Source organism: Corvus moneduloides, chromosome 25 (genome assembly GCF_009650955.1).
Source record: "Corvus moneduloides isolate bCorMon1 chromosome 25, bCorMon1.pri, whole genome shotgun sequence".
In the NCBI taxonomy this organism is placed as follows: Eukaryota; Metazoa; Chordata; class Aves; order Passeriformes; family Corvidae; genus Corvus; species Corvus moneduloides.
In genome coordinates, this window is record NC_045500.1 from 3,861,689 (window position 1) to 3,885,050 (window position 23,362).

A 23,362-nucleotide genomic window follows, 5' to 3' on the forward strand; every position below is an offset into this window, starting at 1 on the left:
CCAGGACACAGACAGGGAGGTGCATCCACCTTGCCCAGTGCCGTTGGCCTCTTCTCCCTGTGGAAGGGCTCAAGGTGAACACAGGAGTTCAAACTTCTGGTTTTATTCTGCAGGATCACCCGTTCTATATCTTTAGATGACAAGAACTGCTTAGAGTGCATTCATTTTATTCTGTTTCTACTAGATATAAGGTTTTGATAAAAAACCTTAAATAGGGTTGGTCTGGGAATATTTTGGGGGGAAACCAAAAATCTTGACCTTTCCTACACGTGAGCTCCTGCACATCCTCCAGTGAGCAAAAGCAGTGTAAATTCCTCATATCCTGCCTCTGGCTCTCTGAATCCCACTCAGAGCACGCTCAGCCTGGTGCAATCCACTGCTGAAAAGCAGTGGATCCTTTGGAGTTCAATAATAATGGCAATTTTACAGCCTAATGTCAGGGTAATAAACTCTTCCACAAGGCAACTACTGTGACCACCAAGAAAGTTTTATTTCTCCAGGTTCAACAGTTTCCCTGTGACTAATGTACCCTTGGAGGAGAGGTGGCTTCCCTCTGAAAAGAGCCCTGATATGTCTGTGTTTGCAGTTAAGGCTCACTAACCACTGGTATAAATCTGATAAGCATCTGATAGGGCCCAATTATCCCATTTCTCAGCTTTTGAGTGAATAAGACTTATTTTCTAGCCCAGAGGAATGTAAATAGATTGGTTTTATTCCTGCATCCTGGCATTATTTAAGATTAAGCTCCTTTTTCTGAGAGTTATCACCGTATCTGTCAAGAGCAAATCTGTTTGTGTGTTATGTTTACAAGTGTAGGAGAGGGAGAAGAACAGTGAGAGGGTGAGGACCAAGGTAACAAACAGAAGGAAATCATCAGACACTTGAATTAAGGAGATATTTGCTTAACTAGCTGAAATAACATTGTCCATAACCACTCTCTCCTGAGCTCACACTCCTGGGAATTGAAAGGAATGCACAAAACTCATCAGTCTGAATGGCACAAAGTTGTGTGGGACAGTTAAAATACTGGCCAAGGCTTTGGAAATTTATTCTTTTCAAATGTCAGGGGAAATTCAAGAGTTTTATCGGTTTTTGGCTGCCACAGCCCTGTAGGAAATCCTGGTGTTCCTCATCTAAGGGCTGCACCCTTGGAGAAGCCTAGATTTAAATATCTAGAAATTAGGAATGGTGCTGGTCAGTCAGAATCTCTTTAACCAGTGAAGGGGGCAAGTCCAGAGATGGAATGATCTGAACTACTTTAGATCCTGTGTCAGGAAGAAATGAGTTTGTTGGAAATGTTTCCACTTGTGTAGGGAGGCTACATCAATAATTTTACATCAAAAATTACGAGTACAGCGTCAGTCCTAAACATGTAACGCCTAGAATGTAGAAGTTTAGTAGTTGGAAGATGCAGATAAAGGCCCAGTGGTTGGTTGGGGGTTTTTGTGTGTTTTTAAGTAGAACCCATCTTTCTGAAATCTTTATGGCATCTCCAGGCACTTCCACGGCTCTTGAAAGGAAAAAAAAAATATAAAAAAAAGTTCTTTTTTAAAACCAGGTTGGCACCACTGAAATATTTTTGTTAATTGAATGGCTGAGGGAATGCTGGTGATGAGGGAACAGGAGCTAATTGCTGCTGTCTGGGTGCTGATGGACTCAGAGGGCTCTGAAGGGGGCTGGTTCTTGCTCCCAGCTGTGGAGCAGCCTCCCAATTTCATTGGGAATCTTGCTATGGTTCAGACTTCCAGCTTTCATGCTGTACCTCCAGAAGGAGAAATAAATCCAGTGGATTATTGTGGATGCAAATATGCTGCCAGCAAGAATTTCTCTTGCTTCTTTCCAGTCCCGTGAGATACTTTTCTCTCTCGTGAAAATATCAGCAGAGTTCTATAAGCTATGAACACCTGCGACCTTGCAGAGCTTTGTTTATGGTACAGTAGGAAAATATTTTGACAGTGGATGTTTTAGGATTTTAGCCGATCACCCCAAGGGAGGGCTGATCCTTTGGCCAATTAGACTATGAAGAAAAAAAGTCTATAAAAGAGTTTGTAAGATAATTAAAGAAATCAATCTTGCTGCACAATTCCTGCTGCTGGATCTCTCTTCTCCTCCCTACCACTCTGGGATACTAGGATAGATTATCATCCACCCCAAGGCCCATGGCTCTGAGTAGGTCACGCCCTACCCCACCCTGGGCTTTGACTCCTCAACCCTTGTGCTTCCATGGCAGCACACTGTCCTTCCTAAAGGGTCCAGTGTGCTCCTGTCTCATTGGGGTGCCTAGAAAACACAGAATTGTCCTAATGTATGTCCCTCCCTTTATTTAAGAACTTAAACCATGTCCAGCCTTGTAATTCTGTGCACATCCTCCAAATATTTCAGCTCCTGGATGATACTGAAGGTCCCTTTCAACCCAACCCATCCCTCAGTTCCGTGATCTCACCCACCTTTGGTTTACCTCTCATTTTCTCACCTACCTTTCAACAATATTGTGCTGTCAGATAATTATTTGTAAAAGGCAGACACTGAAATACTTTTATTTGGATAGGAAGGGGTGGTTGTAGCACTCAGGATTTGGAGAAGGCCGAGGTTGGATTCCCAGAGAAGGAGGCACAAGGGACATTTTAGAGGCGCTGGCTGAGGAGCAGCGCCCTTGTTGCATTGATTGCTTTAATGCTGGCCTGCAATTGTTGTATTAATCATGGGCAGGAGCACTGGGGAAGTGTCTTTTTAGTGGAAAGAAAGAAAAGGAATAATGACTATTTCAGTGCTGGGATTGCCCCTTGGCAGCTGAATTCCCAGAAATGCATGGGACAAAGGCCTGCCTCCCAAAGCTTGGGCTTGGCCGTGGCTTTGGGCAGTCCAGGTGAGGATTTTTTGCCTGTCTGTCCAGAAACAAGGAGGTACCTGGCTCTGCTGGCAGGGGCCCCACAGCTTTTGCAGACAGATGCTTCACCACGAGCCCAGATGCTGCCTTTGCCCCAGCCCTGAGCAAGGCAGGCAATTAGAGAAGCCTTCTCTTCATCAAATTCATTTGCTGTGATCGCTGCCCAAGCTCCTTTGAGAGAGAGAGGAGGAGAAGGGGCCTGAGGATGCCTCCCGAAATCTTGTCCAAACCTATTTTAAAAGCAAAAAAAAAAGGAAAATAGCAGTGTGCAAGTGTGTCTGCAGCTAGAGCAGAGGGAAGCAGATGTAAGCAAGGCTGCCCGTGCCTTCTGAAGCTCTGTGAGCTCCTGGAAGGCAGCCAGAGCTGAAATCATGGCTGGAGGCAGCAGCACCCTTTTCTCTCCTCTGCCTGACCTGCTCGCAGACAAGACATTTGAACTTTGTTAAGCCGTGGAGCACAAACTGTGCCTTGCACTGGGCAGAGCAGGGCACTGCTCAGAGCTGCAAATCTCCAGGCATGGATGAGCGGTGGGAATCCTGTGTAATGGCAGGAACAGCCCCCCGGTCCCTGGGACTGAAGACACCTCCCAGTGTGGAGCTGCTGGCACACTAAAACCACTTGGGGTTGTTGTTCTGTAGGACAGGAGAGGCGGTGTGGTTGTTCCTTGGAGGTCGCTGAGGTGTGGGTGCTGCCACTGAGCTCCAAAACCTGCTCCTCCAAAATATTGTGGGATCCTGACACACCTGTGATGGTGTCTTTGTGTCCCCTGCGGAGAGGGGACAAGATGTGGTGATGTGCAATATAAACATTTTGCATTCGCCTTCCCATTCCAAGTTCCTTTCAGCCTCGCCACTCCTCATCCCAGATTTGATTTTTTCACGTTTCTTTAGCCCGCATTCAGCTCTCCTGTTTTATTGCAGAGGGATTGTCTCTGCTTCGACATGATTTATTTATTTATTGTTCTTTGTCTGGGCATCTCAGACTGTGCTTGAGTTGCAGTTATTTTGCAAGTCAGCTCATGGGCACTGTCCCATTTCGCTGTTGTTGCCCTGGAGTTTTCAGTTCCCATCCTGGGTGCTCAGCCTGTGTCTGGCTCCCTGTGTGTGGCACGGATGGGCACATTCAGCTGCAGCACTCATAAAGCTTTCCTCTTTTTTTTTTTGGGTGTTTTTTTTTTTGGAAAGGCTGCTGAAATTTGAAATTGCTGAAATTTGATCATAAAAGATGTCAAGAGGCAAAGCCAGACATGATCCTTTAAGGGCACTCTTTTCTGTTTGGGGAAGTGAACCTTGAAAACCTCCCTTGTTTCCTGTTGTTCCATTCTTTGTTTTCTCTCATAAAGTTTTTTTTTTTTCCCCTTTTCCTGAAGACTTCCAAAGTACACAACCTCCCTGAAAGTCTATTGCTCCCAAAAGAAGGTCTTTCTGTAGGTTTTGACCCAGCTCCATCTCCTATCCCAGCTGCAGCTCCTTTTCTTTTGAGGTGAAGCCAAAGCTGCTGAAATTCTTGTCAGCGCTGGAGGTTGAAGATTTTCTGACCCAGAGGAAGGGTTGGGGTTGGTGGGGACACTTCACCTCCAGTTTCCTGTCCAGGACAACACAAGGGGATCTTTCTGGAGCCAAGATTTCTCTCCCACTGCTGGTGATCCACTCTTGTCTCCTCCAAATCACTCCTTCCTTCCAAGGTGGTGAAGCCTCTTGGTTTGAGTTCAGTTTTCAGAGGCGTTATTTTGTAAGCCGGGCATTTTAAGGCACAAAATCTACCTCTTAAGAGGAAAAACTTGCAAATTAGCTCCTTTTAATCACGGCTCTGTTCTGGTGAGCTGCACTTTTCCCTTGCCTGTAGCTCTCTGCTTCTCCAAACAACCCCCCCAGCGCCTGCAGGAAGGGAATTGAAATGTGCTTGGCAGCTCCGTTCTGCAAAGCCTCGATAATTTTTTGTCATCGATCCAAAATATCTTATGCCAGTTCACCGACGTGAGGTCACCCTAATTTCATCCCAGGGCTGCTGGTAGAGTTTTTTTGGTGTGTGTATGTGTGTCCTGACTGTCCTCACCCCCTCCCCAGCTCGTTTTGTTGGAGGTTCAATCACCGTGTGAGGTAGCTCCGTCCTCGGTGTGTGTTGTGATCTGGGAATTTGGTGGCTAATTACTGCCTTTGGCCCGCAAAAGGAGGCTGCACATCCTGCCCTGGGACACCCCTGACCAGCCTACAAGAAAAACAGGCTCCTCTTTAGAGCGTCTCCCTAGAAAACTCTCAGCAGAAAATACCTGTCTGGAAGAGAGACTGTGCTGCTTTTAACAAAAAACCCCCCTGTGTGATTTCTGCTCCAAGCAGAGCTTGGGGTGACACTGAACCATGTACAGCGTGGCTTCAACATCCCCCAAAATCTTGCCAGGAGTATGAAATTTTCTTTTCTCTTCCCTTTCTGGTCACGTTTTACCACTGGAGTTACTCAGCGAATTAATAGGTATAGAAATGCAAAGCTCTTTTCTTATTACACGCCATCGATCTGATTGCAGTGTCATTAATTGAAAGACTCGGGAAATGTGATGGATGGTTCAGTTCAGGATTCCACATTCGTTTTGGCATAGCCCTGCAGGAGAAAAGCTGCATGAAGCTGATTGAAGGGCTCTTTTTGTCTGACATGAATTATTCTTTCATTGTCAAACCTTGTAACAGCATTCAGACATAGGGAGATTTACAATGTGAAATCCTAAATGGGGTCTATTCTTAAAATAAAATTAGAAAAAAAGAGAGAGCTTTATCTTGCAACGTTGAAAATAGCAATGTTTTAAAAAAAAAAACAACCCACAACTCTTCCTCCAAATTAAATATCTTCTGCAAAACCCAAGGGGCTGATGTTTCTCACTTAATTTTAAATTATTCCGATGGTGAGGCCTTAAATGAATAAAACAATTGCTTTAATCACATAACAGTTGTCAACATTTTTATTACATTCAAATATATTTGTTTGTCTGAGAGGGTTTGTTTGTTCTCCCCACTGCTGTCATTTCCCCAGCAGAACGATTTGTCCGATTAGCTGGGAATCCTGCTTGTCCTGTAAAATTACACGAGGCTTTCTTTTCTCTTTGGGGAAAACCTAGGTGGACGCTGCTGAAATGTTTATTTAAGGAAATCATTCTGCATTTTAGAAAACATTTAAAAAAAAAACCCACCAGTGCTGTGTGCTGACCAGATTTCAGCTTTTCCCAGCTGCTGGCTGCAGGCAGATCTTATCAAATGAGCTTTGGTGGGGTTTGTTTTTGGTTTTTTTTTTTTTTTGCCGTTGATCCCGGGCAGTTCTGTGGTTAAATTCTGTGGGTTCTTTTGTCTGTATAAAAATCCTTGCCAGGCTCTGAGGGTTGGGAGATGCAACCATTCAAAAGCAGCAGAGAGGAGCAGCCCCGCTTCTCTTTACGCCCCCAGATCGCCGCGCGAAGTTGATGAAGAGTTTGGAATGCCAAGCAGCCACCCAACTTGTAGCCTCATTTAAGAATAAAACACTGAAATAACAATTATCCGAGATGGGAATCGATGTCATGCCTGTTACAAATGCTGGAGCTGGGAGAATAGCGAGATTACACAGAGCAGGCAGATTAGATGAAGAAGAGTATTCGATTACATTACATCTGATTAGTGGTGTCTATTCATCTGTGTGGGGCTTTTTTTTTCCCCTTAAAGAAAGCTGGCTTATTTTATGGGAATGGGGTGTGTTTGAGAAAGCTGGAAGAATTGGATGTATAGCAGTGTTGGAAATAGGCAGCTTTCTGTTTTAATCACCTTCCTCCCTCAGCTCCTTTCCCATCCCCGGATCTGTGTGCCCAAGTGTTTTAGCAGGCAGAAAACCACAGGAATGACCATTTTTTTTACTATTATTTAACTACTTTTCACCTCCAGCAAGACATCGAGTGATCACTCTCTTCCTGACCCCCTAAACAAATGCCCCTTCCCACCTGAGCTGGACATTTGCAGGCAGCGAGACCGGCCCGATAAACGAGATGAGCAATTCCCATTAAAGTGGGGGAACAGCCTTTTTTTAAACCCCGAGACTGAGGAATAAACGGCATTGATGGGAAATGTTGTCCTCATCCCCCGCCCCCTCCCCCTGCCTATCTGCATGGAATACCCTCCCGAACGTGGATTTTTAAGGTCTCATTGTTCGGCGAAAGGGCTGAGATTATTTTTGTAGGGTTTTTTTGGGGAGGGTTTTCCCTGCCGCGGCAGCGGGGACGGTCCTGCCGGGGATGCAGAGCCCGGCCACTGCAGGTGCTGCTCCTCACCCTGGGCAGCTCCTGCTCTCCTGCAATTCCCAGCAGCTGAGTTTGGGAATGGAGCTGCCTGGCGGGTCAGAGCACAACACCCACCGAGCAGCGGGGTTTTTCCAGCCCCTTCTTGCTTTATTTTCAGGCTCAGCTCTGGGATGCTCCCACCCAGGGCTTCTCTGGGCAAAGCCGGGCTGTTCCTGCAGCTCTCCTTTAATCTTGAGCACCTTCTGTGTCGTTAGCAGCTCCAACCTTCCAGCCACTGGCTGTTCCTAAAAGGTGAGGGAGCTGGGGAGGGGTTGCTTTCATTAGTTATTTGAAATTGAAGATGATTTAATTTAATTTTTTTTTTTTCCTTTATGCTGTCTCAAGCTAAATAAACTCAGTTCCTCCGAGCCCAAAAGCAGCACGGATATTTTGCCTTTGGTGTCACTAATTAGCCTCCCACGGACGCTGAGATCAGGGGAAAGGGAGCTAACGAGAGGGTTTGTGCAGCCTTGCAGGACTCTGAGCATATTGTACGGGGGGTGGGGGGGGGGGATGATGGGGGGGGAAGAAATGCTTATTCTCAGCCCCAAACTCTGTGAAACCGCTTCATTTTCGGAGTTCCCCGCACTCCGAAATGCGGGCTGGATAATTTCTGCAAATTAAATTAGAGTTTGGAGCCCGTGGCCACTCTGATCAAATCTGTGTAAATAACATTGTCCCCAGCCTGTGTTGTCACCTCTGAAATGCTCTCTGGATCGCAGCCTAGCTCTGTCTTTTCTTGTGGTGGAGTCAGGGTGGTGCTGGATTTCGGAGCTTTTTGCATTTTATTGCTTTTGATTTTGTTTAGGGTTGGGTTTTGTTTTTTTTTTTTTTTTTAATTTAATTTTTTTCTAGATTTTTTAGTCCGTTTTGACTCTGACAGTTTTTAAAGGTGAGGCTCATTTTTGTGAGGTTAAGAAGAAGGAGAGAGTAAAAGGTACCGTATCTTTCTTCTTAATTGTTTGGCTTAAGTCTAAAACATCTAAAAAACACCCTTAAAATGATCTTAGAAGTAACAGTCGCTTAATTAATAAAAAATAGTAACAGATTTAGCTTACCCTCTTTATGGACTTAACTTCATGAAATTAGGCATCCACTCTGTCTCCTCTGCAATAATCAGTTTCTTATCTAACAGATATGAAATGAGCAAATACATCTTACATCGTTTGCATCCTTGAACTCAGGAACAATTGCTCCAAAAAAATGGAAGCACTGCTACAGCTCAGAGCATCTTTTACTTTAAACCCTTTAAGTCCCCTGTTTATTCCCATCCCAGCTCAGCTTAATTTCCTTTTATTGTGTCGTTGGGCTGAAAATATACAGTGCCATGCCTAATTGTGCTGCTGTTCCACATTAATAACCTGGAACTTCGCATCCCAGCGAGCGAAGAGCACTGAAAAAAGGCAGAAACAGGATGCAATTATTTGTTGCTGGCTAAGTTACTGTACGTGACCCAGGTGCTGGAGGACTATTTGCATGTGTTTCTCACCTTTGTTCACCCAGACACATGGGGATCTCGAGCTATTGCTGACTAATTGATAGTTGTAGTAACTGCTATAGGCTCCTTAGATTAGAAATGCATGCAGACGTGTGTCTCGATTCAAACATTAAGGAACACACACACTCTCACTTACTTACATGGGCAGAAAGTCTTCATACTATTAGAGGTGTGTGATGGAGATAGCAGGACATAAAACAGAAGAGAGAGAGACACAGGGAGAGAGAGAGAGACAGAGACAGAGAGATGGCATGCAGCATATATACCCCTACAAATAGTTCTAAAATGCGTTTGCAAATGCAGAAGTCTTCAGAACCATCCAACAGTTCAGCACAACCCTTTTTATCTCTTCTCTGCGGGACGTCTCCATCCAGATTACTCGAAAAAAGCGGAAAAGGTGAGAGCTCTGCCATCTTAGCTCTGAATTCATCTGATTTCCCTTTTTTTTTTTTTTTTTTTTTTAATCCCCCCCCTCTTCCTTGTATTCCTCATGCCATTGTCCATTCTTATGATGGCAGCCGCCCTTGCTCTTGAATGCAAGTGTCACAGCGGGAGCAAAAAGGGTTCAGGGCTGCATTGTCAAAGCCATGGTTGCCTATTGTTTCTTAGCCTTTCACTGCTCTGCTTTTCCGAGCCTCTTTCCCTATCAGTGGCCCCTGTCAAGGGGAGGAGTAGGGAGAAAATTGCAAGAGTTAGTCGTCCTTTTTATTGCACACTGTTATGATAAACAGCCCCAGCAATACATCCCACAAAATTAGGAATTATAACGACGGGACGGGGGGAAAAAGAAATTTCTTTGTAGGTTTGCGTTTGGCGCTGCCCTTATGTCAAAAGCTTGGTTTTCTTAGGAAAGACTTTTGTATTGGTGTTTTTTTGCCCAGCAAAAAATAGAGGCAGCTGCAAAGTGAACAGTGAGCTATTTAGCCACAAGGTAAAAATTTCCTGTTGCTATTTGGATACTGATGCTTTTCAATTTTAAAGGTGTGTGTGGGGGGGAGGAAGCATGACTGAAAGCGTTTCTCTAGCTGTCCATTCATTCATCCATCCATCCATCTCTATTTTATGTTTTAAAGCAATTGAAAACGGGTTTTAAAAAAGGCCAGGGAGGCTGTTTGCAAATTGGTTTTATTTGGGGAAAAAAATCTCTCAGTGCAGAATGAGGTTTGTGTTTCAGCTGATTGAATCTTGTGCTGGGAGATGAAGGGGGGATGAGTGTCCTGCTCGTGCCTGAAAGTGCTGCTTTGTCAGGGCACCTCCAAGTAAAATCTTGCCACAATTTCTTCCTTTGGTGGAGGGGGAAAAAAAATTAATCTAGACAGGAGTTTACTTGACATTTAAGCGTGTGTTTGATTGTCTCGTGTGCACAGGCCAGCTTTGCCCGTGCTCAAAACTTCAGGGAGGTTACAAAGTCATGGCCTCAAAAGTTTCTTTTGTTTTACTGCATTTGAGGTGAAATTGCTGAGAGGAGAAAATGATTTCTAAAATGGGGCTGCCCAGAAGAGTGCAAACGTATTTATGTGTTCAAGTCGTAAATATTCTACTCATTTCACTTCCAGTATTTTTTCTTTTCTTGCCTTAAAAACAAAATCTAACAAAGTGAAAGAGAAGCAAATGCAATTTGGTTTGTGCTTTTAACTCTTTCTGTAAATTTGAGCATCATCCTTTCAATCCTTAAATTTATCCTTACTGCCCTGAGTGTGCAGGATATTTAACAGTCTGGGGCTTTAATTTTTGCAAGCCTATTATGATGTTATTTTGGCTGAGCTGGTACATGACCAGAAATTATTAAAAGCAAACACTGCAGACCGTTCGAGTATGTGCTGCTTGAGGCTGAATATCTGAGCCATTGCAAATGTCTCGTGCTATTTTATCATGTCTAATAACACCAGGCAGAGTGATGGAAATATGGTTTAAGTCTTAAAGAAGCGTGCAGAGAAATACTCTTCAAACTGCTGGGTCCTTGGGCTCTTGTTTTTTTGGTTATATTTCAGAATATCGAGCTGGCCGAGCCTCCTAGATGAGAGGTTTTGGTGGGAATTTAGAAAGGGGGCCAGATATTTCACCTGGATTCCCTCTTAACTCTCAGGATGCCGAAATAGAAGTGATTTGAGGAGCAAATTCTCCCAGTGCGTCCTGCAGACAACTCGCTTTGCCTTTTCTCCCCCGTGCTGGTGCTTTTCACCCGCGTTTATTGTCCTGCACCGCCAAGTTCTAGGTCAAGTATGTGCCTGCTCGGAAGATCTTTAGGTTTGAAACTTTTTTTTTGAAGGAATGATGAAAGAACTCTGGCCTTGTTTTAAATCAAGCTCTGAATGCAGCCGAGGCCACCCTGGGAGCACAATGTTTAATTTCCATTCGACATCTGCCTTATATTTACCATTGCAGCCCGGGGTCTGCGTGGAAGGAGCACTTATCGTTGATAAAAAGTTTGGCATCTCTTTTGTCAGAGGTTGTAATTTCTGTTCTCTCAATCTGGACTGTCATTTTGTAAAATCTTTTGTCACTGGAGCTGAATGGAAAACCTGGAATGTGCAAGAGATTGAAGAAATGGGGGAAGAGGATTCAAATGTGTAGAGCAGTTCTGGTCGCTTCACTCTCTGAGCCAGATGGTGCCTAATCCTGATTTTTCCTTATTCCAGTGTAAATTCCGAGCTGTCCCGCTGAATCCACGGCTGAATACTGATGAATCAGGATCAGGCCTGGCTCATTTCTTTGCTTTTTGAGGCTGTGGGTTTATCTGGCAGAGCTTTCTGCATGCACAGCTCTGGTTTTCCACTCCTGGTGAGAGATGCCCACTGAGTGACTCCACCACACGGGGTAAACCCCAAGTCCCACTCCTCCCTCCTCCTCTGGCAGTGCCAGCACTCTGACCTTCAGAATCTGGGAATAAATATTTGAGTAACTTGAGGTGTTTTCTTTAGGTAGGTCTGGGTGGGGAGATCTTAGAGCTGGGGGGGAATTTGGTGTGTCTGGACACTCCAGAGAGGCAGGGGAATGTGGTGGTGGTGGCTGAGATGTCGGGTTTGCCAGTGGGGGGAAAAAGAAGTTTATTCGGAGTAAAGGCAGAAACATTTGGCCCCACAGAAGAATTTTGCTGCAAAAAAGGGTGATTCAGGGGGAGAGGTGTTCTAGCCTGAACTGTTTCAGGTGGAGAAGGGAAAACTTCACTCAGTGTTTAATTTTTTTAAATTAATTTTACCTCCTCGTTAATCAAAACAACTTGTGTTCATGTTGCTTTTAATATGAGAATATAAAAATGAATTTTCCCCCAGATTCTGTTCTGTTATCTGAAGTTGAAGTGCTCTGTGTGGTGTCAGCTCAAGCCCCAGGCACCTATTTCACTTTTCCGTGTGGGATTTCAGTGAGCAACCTTTATAGTGCTGTTCTACAAAGAAATAAACATCTCTCCTTTTTTTCTTTTCCCTCTCACAGGAGTAACTTCACTGGGAATTACTCATGAACAGAGGAAAGGATCACCTGGATTCTTCTGGAGCTGGGAGTCAGGGCCAGAAATCTCCAGGAAAGGCACAAGAAGAGGATCTCACCTCTCCAGAGGCTCCATCACACCTGGAGGTTCAGACAAGTACCATTTCCTCTGCTTGGAGCTTCACTGGTGAGTCCTTACAAGTTCTCACATGCAAGAATTGCATCAGTGAAGTTTTATTTCATTAAAATTTGGTGAGGGTTTGGTGCATTAATCAGGGTTCTTGTACCCTGCCAGTGGCCACTGCACACCCACGGAGGGTTTGGAGAGTCCAAAATGCAACAAGAGCTACCCCAGTGAGTTGTGCCAGGAAAAGCTGAACCCTTGGATTATGAACCTTTTACAAATCCCAAATCCATATCCTGTTACCACTTTAAATCACTGCATAGGCAACCCTCTGCCTTTCCAGGCTTTTTGGGTTTTTCAAACCCCCAGAGCTGAACCACTGCAATGAATTTTGTGTCCAGGTGGGCTCTGCATGCCATGGGCAGCACCCTCCCAGGGGATTCTCACTGCTTCCTTATTCTTGTTTATGGAATTTATCACTTGATAGGAGCAAAGCTTGACAGGTAGAAAAGAGATTCTTTTGAAGTGGAAGAGTCTGAAATAAGGCATGGAAGAACTTCCTTCTGTTCCTCTGGGAAAAGCCTGCTTGGAGAGACTCATTCAGGCATGGGAAGCTGCGGGAGAAGTGTGGAGTGAAAGACCAGGCAGGCAATTATTCTCCTAATGGGCGAGATGATGTTGGCTTTCAGGAAATCAGGGCAAATGTGTGGTTAACTCGGTGTGCTGGAAAGGTTCTGAGTGCAGGGACAGCCCCTGATCTGATGGGAACTGTCACAGCATCAGCTGGATGTTGCTTCAGGTGCAGGGAGAGAGGCAGGTGGAAGTCCTTGTGTGGGAATGTCAGGGATCTGTCCTGCTTGGGCTGGGCTTTGCTGAGGTTCAGACAGTTGTGTGCTGGCAGATTTCACGCCTGTTTATTCAAAACACGTGCCAGAGTTTAACCAAACCAGAACTTTGAAAGTGAAAACTTCCCTGTGACAATATTGGCAAGAAAGAGAAAAAAGAATTTTTTAATGATTGTTGCTTTTGTTCTAACTTGGGTCAATTGCTCTATTTTGGTGTTGTGTCAGAAGTGCCTCGTGTGCTCAAGTCTGTCTTAATTCACATTTCAGAGCATCATTTCCCTTTGCCAAAAGGTGATTTGGGTGGGAAAATGATTTGTGGTGCAACTCCAGTTTTATTTGTACACCTGCAATCTACTCTATTGCTTTCTTCAAGCTGTCCATGGAATTCCCACTTTTATTGACAGGAGTGCATTTTCCTGAGCATTTCAACTCTTGGGCATGTCCTGAAAATTGTGGGCGTTGTTTTGTTTCTTTACATTTACTTTGACTACGAAGGACTCAACCTGGGCGTGAGTTACAGGTTTGAAAAGGGAATTTCACAGATTGTGTTTCCACCTGTTCCTTTGGTTTTCCAACATTTTTGTCCATGATTTGAGAAGGGACTCTCGTGTCTGGTGTAATCTTGTAGGGCCTGGTCTACTTTTTCCGTTGCTGAAGAACTTAGAGTCATTTAGAGAGTTTTAGATGGGAATTTGGGAAGGAATTGTACCCTGGGAGGGTGGGCAGGCCCTGGCACAGGGTGCCCAGAGCAGCTGGGGCTGCCCCTGGATCCCTGGAAGTGTCCAAGGCCAGGTTGGACATTGGGGCTTGGAGCAGCCTGGGATGGTGGGAGGTGTCCCTGCCCATGGGATGGGATGAGCTTTAGGGTCCCTTCCAACCTAAAGCATTCCATGATTTCTGCAAGGTGAAGAGGCCTGGTCAGGCCTTTATCAAAGTTAAAATAAGCTCTGCACTCTTGGTAGTTTTTCCATCCTTCACAGCTTTTCATGATCTTGTCCAGCTTCCTCCTGTTGTGTGTGGCAAACCCACACAGGAATGAGATTAAGAAGTCCCAAACAATATTCGGGGTAAGATCAGTTGAGGCAGCCCTGACCACAGGCAGGACCAAGCCCCTGAGCAAGGTGCCAGTGCTGTCTCCAAGTGCTGACAGTTGCCAGTCATGTTCTTCTTCCTCCAGAATTCACCTCAGGCTTTGTTTCTGGTTCTCTCCCCCCCGTTCTGCTGTTGATAACCACCTTGATTTCCATCTCTGGTTCATATTCCTGCCTGTGCACAGAAAATCCTGCCAGTTTTCTGCCAAGTCACCACCTTTTCAGCATGCAAATCCCTCCTAAGACCTCCTTTCTTCAGTATTGACCACATGAAATGATTTATTCTTCTCAAATATCTGAGTATTTGTCAGGGCTGTGCAGAGATGAGCCAGCTCTGAATGAACTGTGTGGTATTTTCACTGTAACCATGGTTCTTTCTCCTCATTTCTGGTTTTGTTGTGAAATAAGCTTGAGTTAAGGCATCATGTCAAGTGATTTTAGTTATTCTTGGGATGCCTTTGTGAATTCTGTCTAAATAATGGGTGATTAAAACAAAAAAATTAAATTGATTCAGGTGCAAGCTGCAGCTCAGGAAAAAACACCCAGTTGGTGTTAAAATTCAGGAATGGGGAGGGAAAATCAACTGCTGGTGGTGATTACCCAGAGCACCTGCTCTGGAGGGAGGTGACCCTGGAATTAGATGGTTTTTAAGGTTCTTTCCCACCTTTTAGTGATTCCATGAACACCAGTAGAGGATTCTCTCTTGCTGGAATCCTCAGGGTGGGTGAGGATTGGGATAAAACCCCAAATACTTTGGTTTGATCGCGGGAGGTTGCACCAGAGACCTCCTGAGATCCTTTCCCCCTTGATTTGGCTCAGAACCTTGGGTGGAGTCACAAAGCTGATTAAATAATTCTCTTTTTTCCTCTTTGGACAGTATTCGTGTATTTAAAGGTCCTGAAATCTGCAAATGTCACACTGCTGCGGTCTGCTTGTTTGATAAATATGCATTTTTCTATTTGCATATATTATCTTGCAGTAGGATTGCTTTCTTTTTAGTTACTGCTGGTGTTCCCTCTTTGAAATATTGGGCAGCATATAATAATAATAGCAATAGTAGTAATAATAATAATGATATCGATATAAGAATATCAGGTAGGAGAAATGTTCTGCCAAACCCTAAATGTCTCACAGACTCTCTGGTGTAGATCCTATAGGACGAGCTGTAGGTTTTGTGGCTCCTCCAGGAAGAAACTTCCCCAAACTTTCTCTTACCTGATCTATTTTAGCCATTCCTACTAAAATCCCAACATCTGGAGCTGCAGAAAATGCCTTCTGCCCGTTTTTGTGGTTGGTGGGATTATTGCTCTCTTTCCATGCACAGTGATGGGGAAGAGGGATCCCAACATGAGATTACATCTGTCAGGTTGTCGGTTTTGTTTATTTGTGACTTGTAGAAATCAGGCAACTCAATCTTGGCTCTTCAGCCTCTGCTTCTTGGTGCAAAATGCCCGAATTTGGCTTTCTGGGAGAATTCCACTGTGTAAATATCACCCCTCTGAGGCTTCAGGAGCTTTAGGAAACAGCTCTGGATCATGGAACATTTCTTCATTGTAAGAGCTGCCCTTAGAATATATTTATAACCTTTTTATTATTTTTTTAAAAAATTTTATTTTACACCTGTAGAAGCTGTGAGCAAGGGGAAAAGATCTGCCAGTGTTTAGCAGTGGATTCAGTCTCAGATAAAATCTAAGCCCTTAATTTAAAGCAAAAGCTGATGAGGAGTTTTTCACAAAGACATTTTTCTACTGCAAACCATAATAGCTCAGAGAGTTAAATCCTGGGAGAGGTTTTTTGGTATCTCCTTGCAAAGAAAAGGAGAAAGGGTTTGGTTTTGCTGAAGTTTTCAAAATTGCTGGCAGAAGCATGAATACTTGTGTGTCATCTCACGTGATTTAAGATGATCCCAGACCTTTGAAACTTTCCAGGGGTGACTCAATTTCTGTAGGTGAAGTGGGTGTAAAGGGGAAAATGGGACGAGGAGACAGAGAATGGAAGGAATTAGATGGAAGGCAGTAATTAATCCAGTTTATAGTTGAATTCAGTAATTAATAAAACCACGGGAAATAGAAGTAGCTGGAGCTTAGTGTTCAAAGCCAGTGGTTGGTGGATGTTGTTTAATTTTGTGTTCCATGAGGTTACAGAGAAATCTAAACCTTTGTAAAGGATCTTTTGGGCCATCTGGTTTGGGGAGAGTGTTCAGAGCAGCTCAGACCAGGGGCTTGGTGACAAACCCTCTCTGTCCTGAGGTTGAAACTAAACTTGTTGTGGCTGCAGATGACAGGCTGAGCTTCCCAGAATTCTTGTTGTCCTTTCAGTGTGTGCTTCATCAGCCAGGCTGTGATTAATTGCAGCAGGGCTGCTTTTAATTTGAAACAGAATCACAGGCTGAGCTTTCCCTGGATGTACAGATCATATGTGAGCTGGCTGTGCTGATTTGGAAAAAATATGTATTTTCCATACATAATATTATAATTGTATAAATATATCTATCCAATATACCTATTTTTATCTATTTGTCTATTTAATCAATACGTATTTCTCCATATAAATAAATATTTGCTCTCTGATTCAGCCATAATCTCACCAATGCTTCTGCACAAGTGTCTGTACTGGTGTGGAGGGTCCAGCTGAGGTCACAGTAGCTCCATGTGAGTTCAGCTGGTTGTGGGACCCACTGGAATGTGCCTGCTGTGTGTCCCCTTTGCCTGGCAGTGCTGCTGAGCTGGGTCCTGCCCTTTCCTGCAGCCACACAGAAACAGGAATTTGTAGCCTGTCTCTCCTCCAGCCTCCCCAGGGACCAGATTTGCTGCCCATGAGCTGGGTCTGGCCCCGGAGCTCAGCTCTGCGGGCTGGGGGGCTCGAAGGTGGAGGGAACAAACTGGAAATGGGTCGGTTGGGATGCTCGGAGCAGGACTGGTGTGAATGCAGAGGTTAATTGTGCCAGGTTAATTAGCTCTGTCCATGGAGCAGTGCTGAGCAGGGAGGGCACTGTCCCTCTGTGGGGTCACACCTTGGGTGCTGTGTCCAGTTCTGGGCCCTCACTGCAAACAGGACATGGAGGGGCTGGAGCGTGTGCGTGGCAGGGAATGGAGCTGGGGAGTGGCTGGAGCCCCAGGAGCAGCTGAGGGAGCTGGAAAGGGGCTCAGGCTGGAGCAAAGGAGGCTCAGGGGGGACCTTGTGGCTCTGCACAAGTCCCTGACAGGAGGGGGCAGCCGGGGGGGTCGGGCTCTGCTCGCAGGGAACAGGGACAGGAGGAGAGGGAACGGCCTCAGGCTGGGCCAGGGGAGGCTCAGGGTGGGCAGCAGCAGGAATTTCCCCGTGGAAAGGGTTGTTAAATATTGGAATGGGATGCCCAGGGAGGTTTGGAGTGCCCATCCCTGGAGGTGTCCAAGGAAGGGCTGGAGGTGGCACTCACTGCTCTGGGCTGGGGACAAGGTGGGGACTGGGCAGAGTTTGGACTTGATGATCTTGGAGGCCTTTTCCAACCTCACTGATTCTGTGCATCACTGGAGTGGCCAAATCCCAGAGGAACTGGCTCTGTCCTGGCTCTTGGACTTGGAAGCTGCAGCTCAGGCTGGAAGGAATTGTTGGTTTAACTGTGGAGGTCCTGGGAGCAGCCCTGGGGCAGCTGGACAAGGCAGCTACGACAAACCAACAAAATAAAATGCCCCGGGCTGCACACTTGGAGACAAAAAGCTTATGAACTCCTAAAATAATTTCATTCCTGTGACATTCCAGGCTGATTTTAGGAGCAGGTGACTTCAGACATCTCCATGAATTAGTCCACCCTAAAGATGGGCATTGATTATGATGCTCACTGGGTTTATTACACAAGGAATAGAAACAATAACCCTAATTCTCATCTCTTGCTGCTTTGTCCCCCACTGTAACATCAGTTCAGTTCAGTTGGATGCTTCACCACAGGTTCTAGAATAGGGATATTACAGTGGCTGAAAAGCAATGTGGGATTTTATGGGAAATTATGGAATTACTGTAAGTTGTGAATCTGTTCTTGCTGATTTCTGTATGGATTTCAGTGAGGTCCAAAGCTTGGGGAGTGATTCTGTCTTTAGGAAAAGACTGACAGACACTGGCAGCATGTGCAAACGGGAAACACAGATGAGGAAATTTGTGTCAGGATCTCTGTCAGGTGCAATTTAAGCTGGGATGTTTAAGTGGAATGAAATAGTTTGTGGCGAAAATTCATGATAGGAATGCTGGGCTGGATCCTGGGCTGGAAGCTGATTCAACAGCCAACAAGTTGGTGGGAGTCTGTCAGGGAGCTCCAATGGATTTTTGGGTCAAACTCTTCCCAACCTGTGCATTATCCTGCCTTGGCTTATTGACAGTGGGGTTTTCACCCCAAACAAGAAGCTGCTGGCAGAACTCCCTGGTGTAACCTCATTATTTTAAAACTCACCAAACTCCTGGTAATTCTTCTCAGCAAAGTGATCCCGGGTCTTGCATCGCTGCTGCTCCCAGCCTGTCTGAGCTGTGCCAGGAAAGGCCCTGTCAGGTCAACATCTTTCATTTCCTATTGAGTTTTCCTAGAGAGTTGAGTCACATTCTGGTTTAGTCTGAGGGAGCACTCACGGGAGGAGCTTCAGGAATACCTCAGCTTGTCCCCTGAGTGAGTGTGGCCCTGACAGACGGGGGTAATTCACTTAACTGCAATGATGAAGGACTTTCTTGTTGTTTTATTGAGTTTACTGAGTGCAGTGAGCTCAGGGATGGGGTTGATTTGAGCAAAAGCCCCTGAGTACCACAAATACCCTTCGTTCCCCTTTAGTTTCTTCTCATGCTCTTCTGGTTCCCCTTGGCTCAGGATCTTCCATATTCTTCAGAATTAAGAATTAGCCTTGTTGATTTATTTATAGGTTAGTGCAGCCTGGTTTTAAAGTTGGAGAAGGAACCAAAAAAGCAGAATTTGCTCTTCATCAACTTGACTATCTCTTCCTTTGCTCTGATAACCAGAACAGGAGATGTGGATACAACATAATATTTAGGGTACAATTAATATTCTTATTTAAAAAACCAAACATTTCGACAAAAACACTCGCTAATTGATAATTAGGCTGTTTTGCAGTTATTTTATGGTTTAAGGTAGAGTAGAAATGTGCTTGTTGTTCCTTGGCCATGGTCTCAGCATTGATCCAGGAGCTCTGTGCTTGTTGCCAAGGGTCGGGATTGGAGCAGCTGGAATTCGGATGTAGTGGCACTGCAGTGTCCCTTCTCTGTGGCCACAGGTGAATTCCTGAGAGCAGCAATTTGGAAAAGAGATTCAGGAACCTGTCCTTAAAAATAACACAATGCTTCAGCTCAGAAGATGGCATTATTTGGAGGCAATTCATTCCCATGGCTTTCAAAGTCTTTTACTCTTTGTTGATGCTGAGCTTAGTAAATCACCCCCTGGCTGAGTAAACACCCCCTGGCTGAGTAAACACCCCCTGGTTGTGCTTGGTGCCTTCTACACGTGTAGGAATAGAAATGAAAAAAGCCTTGGGTAGTTATGGGATGGGTCACAATCATCATTTTGCAGGTCCCATTCACTCCCTGTGGTGTGTTTTGTTCAGGCAGAGGTGAAAGGCTAGAACCTTCCCTGTCTCAGTTCCTGGGTGTCTGCCCAGTCCTTCTCTTGTCCTGTTTTAATTTGGTTGGGAGTTCCTCCTGATGAGCTCTTCTCCATCCACAGTGTCCTGAGCTGGCTGTAAACTGGGATTTAGCCCAGCCTCAGGTGCCCAGTGGCAAAACCTTCAAGGTCAGTGGCTCGAAGTGGCACACGAAGCTTCTGCTGGACCCAGTGACCACAGCAGAGCATCCATGAGCCACTTCGACTTTTCTTCAGGAACAAAAATATCAGTGGAGATTTTAAGGACAAAAAGTCACCAAAATTCCTCTGCACAAAGAGCCCAGGGGAAGGAGAAGACCCCTCTACCCTGGCGCTGCTCACTTCCCACTCTTGCTACTCAGGGCTCAGGTACCTGCAGCCACCGGAGGTGGAAAGAGCTGAGAAAACAATCCCTGAAATGATATTTCCCTCTGCTTAAAAGGCAGAGAGAGAGGTTATCCATCCTGCTAGGCCTCCAAGTTGTCTCTATTTGCACATTTGAAGCGCCTTTATTTGCTGTGGTTGTTATTTTGGGTCGGTGCTGCCTTTTTCTATTTCCCCAGTGGTAATTCCTGGATAAATGGGAGGCACTGCAGCATCTGTGGGAACGAGCAGATCCTGGATCCTGGTGGTGGCAGCAGCCTGGCCATTGGTGGCCCTGGCTGCTGCCACCTGAAGGGTTCTTTACTAGCATTCCTCATGTGTTGGGGACAGGGGGGGTGAATTGAGCCCACAATATTATGTCACAAAATAGAAAACACCCGACCCTACAGCAGCTGTAATGGCATAATAGGATAAGTGCGAGGGAGAAGCAGCGGGGTATAATAGGTACTCAGCTGCCTCTGAGATGGGGCCTCTGTATTTACCTGGATAGAAGAAAGCTGGGAAACTAGGCCAGCACGGGGACAGAGTGACAGTGTGAGCGCTCCAGTGGGTGAAGTGAAAATGCAGCAATCCGGGCTGTTATAGAATAAATAATAACAATAATATCTGTGCTGGGGCCTGCTCTGCCTGAAATGCTTCACCCAGCTTGGAGTGCTGCTGGGGCCTCTTTGGTGTTGGATTTCCTAATTCCTTCTCTTCTCCCAGCTCTCTAAAAGCCTCTGCGTGGTGTTTTGTGCTTTATTATGTCTGGAGTGGAGAGCAGCTTTCATCTACCTTTCTCTAGCCAAAAAGCCCTGGATTTTAGCTGCTTGCAGGGCAGAGAAATGGGGGTGGATGACCAAGGCTGGCTGTGGTATTTCCCATCCCTGGAAATGTCCAGGGCCAGGCTGGAGCAATCTGGGACAGTGGAAGGTGTCCCTGCTCATGGCAGGGGTGGGATGAGGTCAGGTTTAAAAGGTTTAAGGTCCCTTCCAACCCAAACCAGTCTGGGATGGGGAAGCAGGAAATCAAATGGGGGAAATCCCAACACTCCCTTCCTTATCCATCCCACACACCCCGGCTCCCACAGGAGGGATTTTGCTGCAGGTCGCAGAAATCTGGGCTTGGCGATGGTTTGGTGTTGGAGTGTGGAATCTTTCAGGCCAAGACATGACTTTCTGGTACTCATGAACATATTCGAGCTGGGTTTTCTCTGCCACTCTTTGATGTAGACTCAGCTTTGCTGGTTCCTTTTTGGCTTATCTGCATCCCTAATTTCACTTTTCACTTCTTTGCTGACTTGGGTGAAGATCCTCCTGCTTAAGTGATGAGTCATTTTTGCTTGGATGAAAATTTGCATTTTTTTTTTTCCACAGGGGCACTTAGGAACAGGTTAAATGAACCACTTAGATGATTGAGAGAGGGAGATGCCAGGGGAAGTGGTAATGTGTGCTCTGCTATTTTGTTCCTCTGTGCTTCAGATTGCTTTGATTCGTTTAATTCCTTAGGTGGGGATTGCTGAGTAGTGCCTCCCTCTGCATTGCCTCCCTTTCCTGGATTCTTTGGGCTGAATTGGTTGGAATTCATTGATGGATTTGAAGTTGTTGTTTTCCCTATAGTGCGGTGCCATCTAACAGTAAAATCCATGTTACCATTCCAGGAATTGTCAAGATGGACTGGACAGTTGAGCATGCACAGAAAGATGCACATAGGAGTCTTTAGGAATGAAAGATGTGGAGTTAAAAAGTAGAAAATGAAACTTTTAGATATTTTTGTAGATTTTTGCAACTGGAGCAAGGGGTTTTTAGGAGGAAAATCTAGTTCAAAAAATCACAGAAGTATGAAACATAAGGAATTTTAGAATGTTTCCAAAGGGCAGGGAATCTTTCCACATCTTTGTGAGATTTATTGTGGGAAAAATAATTGTTTATTTTTTTTTCCATGATGTGCTGGAGTAGAGGTGGTCACACAACTGACAAAGGGAGGAGCTGAGGGGCATGATCTGACTCTGAATCTCAAATAAGGAGGGGAGATTTGTTCTTATCCCAAGTCTCATCCCAAAAGATAACGCTCTCCCCTGCCAATTTGGAATGAGAGGTTGAAATAACTGAACCATTTTGTGTGAAGATGATGTAAAACCATCCCCAGGCCAAGTCTGTCCTGAAGAAAGAGAAAAGGACCTGTTGAAACATCACTTATTAGGAGTTTGATGCTTTTCAGTTGTAGTGAATTCTGAGTAAATGGTGTATTAATAATTGGGTTAAGCCAATTCTTCTCATGGAAATGTAGGTTCTCGCCTGGCCTATTTACTGGAATATCCGGGGCTGTCCTATTTTGCAGGTGTATTCCTCTCACAGGATGCATAAATCCTGTCTCACAAAAGGGAAGCTGAGGCACGGCGGGGAGAGGTGGCCTGAAAAAGGATAAACAAGGCACGATGGCATTTTAGGGACTCGGAGGAGGAGCCTTCTGAATTTTAGGTTCAAATTCCTCATGGCACAGCCGTTTGTGCTTCCAGCATCTGGATTGCCCCTGGTTATTGATGGATAAATCGGGTGGGGATGAGTGCACAATGAGAAATGCACTTTTAGGAGCTGGAATAGGCTGTAATGGTGAGGGGGTGTTTCGGGAAGTGGGGTTTGTTATCAAACAGCCTCTCTGCGTGGGCACTCCCTGTGTGTGCTTCCCAAAACCCGGGCTCTCCTTGCTCTCCTCCCATTTTTCGGTCTCTAACAAAAGCTGGACCGCGCACATCCCTCCTCCAGCCTGCGCCAGGACCAGGCTGGCAAAGCCATTTCCCCGCAGCTGTGGGAGCTCGGGAGCCTCTGCCGAGGTGTCACACGAGGGGTTTCAATCAGGCCGAGCCCGCCTTCGCTGCATTTGCAGGGATTTGCTTCATCGGGAAGGAACACGCGGGGTTCTTTAGCATTATTGATCCCTCTTGACTTATGGGGCGCAGGAGTTGCCGTTGACCCTGGCATCTTGCCGGAGCAGACCGGCCCGTCATGTGATGCTGCCTGGCTTTGTCCTTGCTCCCAGTCAATTCCTGTTTTACTCAGCAGATGTCTTTTGTTCCTGACAAAGATTGCTCATCCGATTGTCCGGGGTTAGCGGGTGTGCCCCATCCCGCCCGGGGTCCCGGGGCCCGGCCCTGCCCAGCCAGACTCTCCCCCCTCCTTCCCCCAGTCTGGGAACACCAGAAGGAGCTTGCTTTGCTTGGGCTTTT

General features: G+C 45.6%; 1 long non-coding RNA gene across 1 annotated transcript in view; it reads left to right on the top strand.

Annotated features, from left to right (window-relative positions):
• The window catches only part of LOC116455767, a 34,468-nt gene extending 22,166 nt beyond the window's left edge, over positions 1 to 12,302 (top strand). The window contains exon 3 of the long non-coding RNA XR_004244473.1: positions 12,109 to 12,302. This is a non-coding gene — a long non-coding RNA (uncharacterized LOC116455767). The remainder of the gene's footprint in view (positions 1 to 12,108) is intronic.
• Positions 12,303 to 23,362: the final 11,060 nt, after the last annotated feature.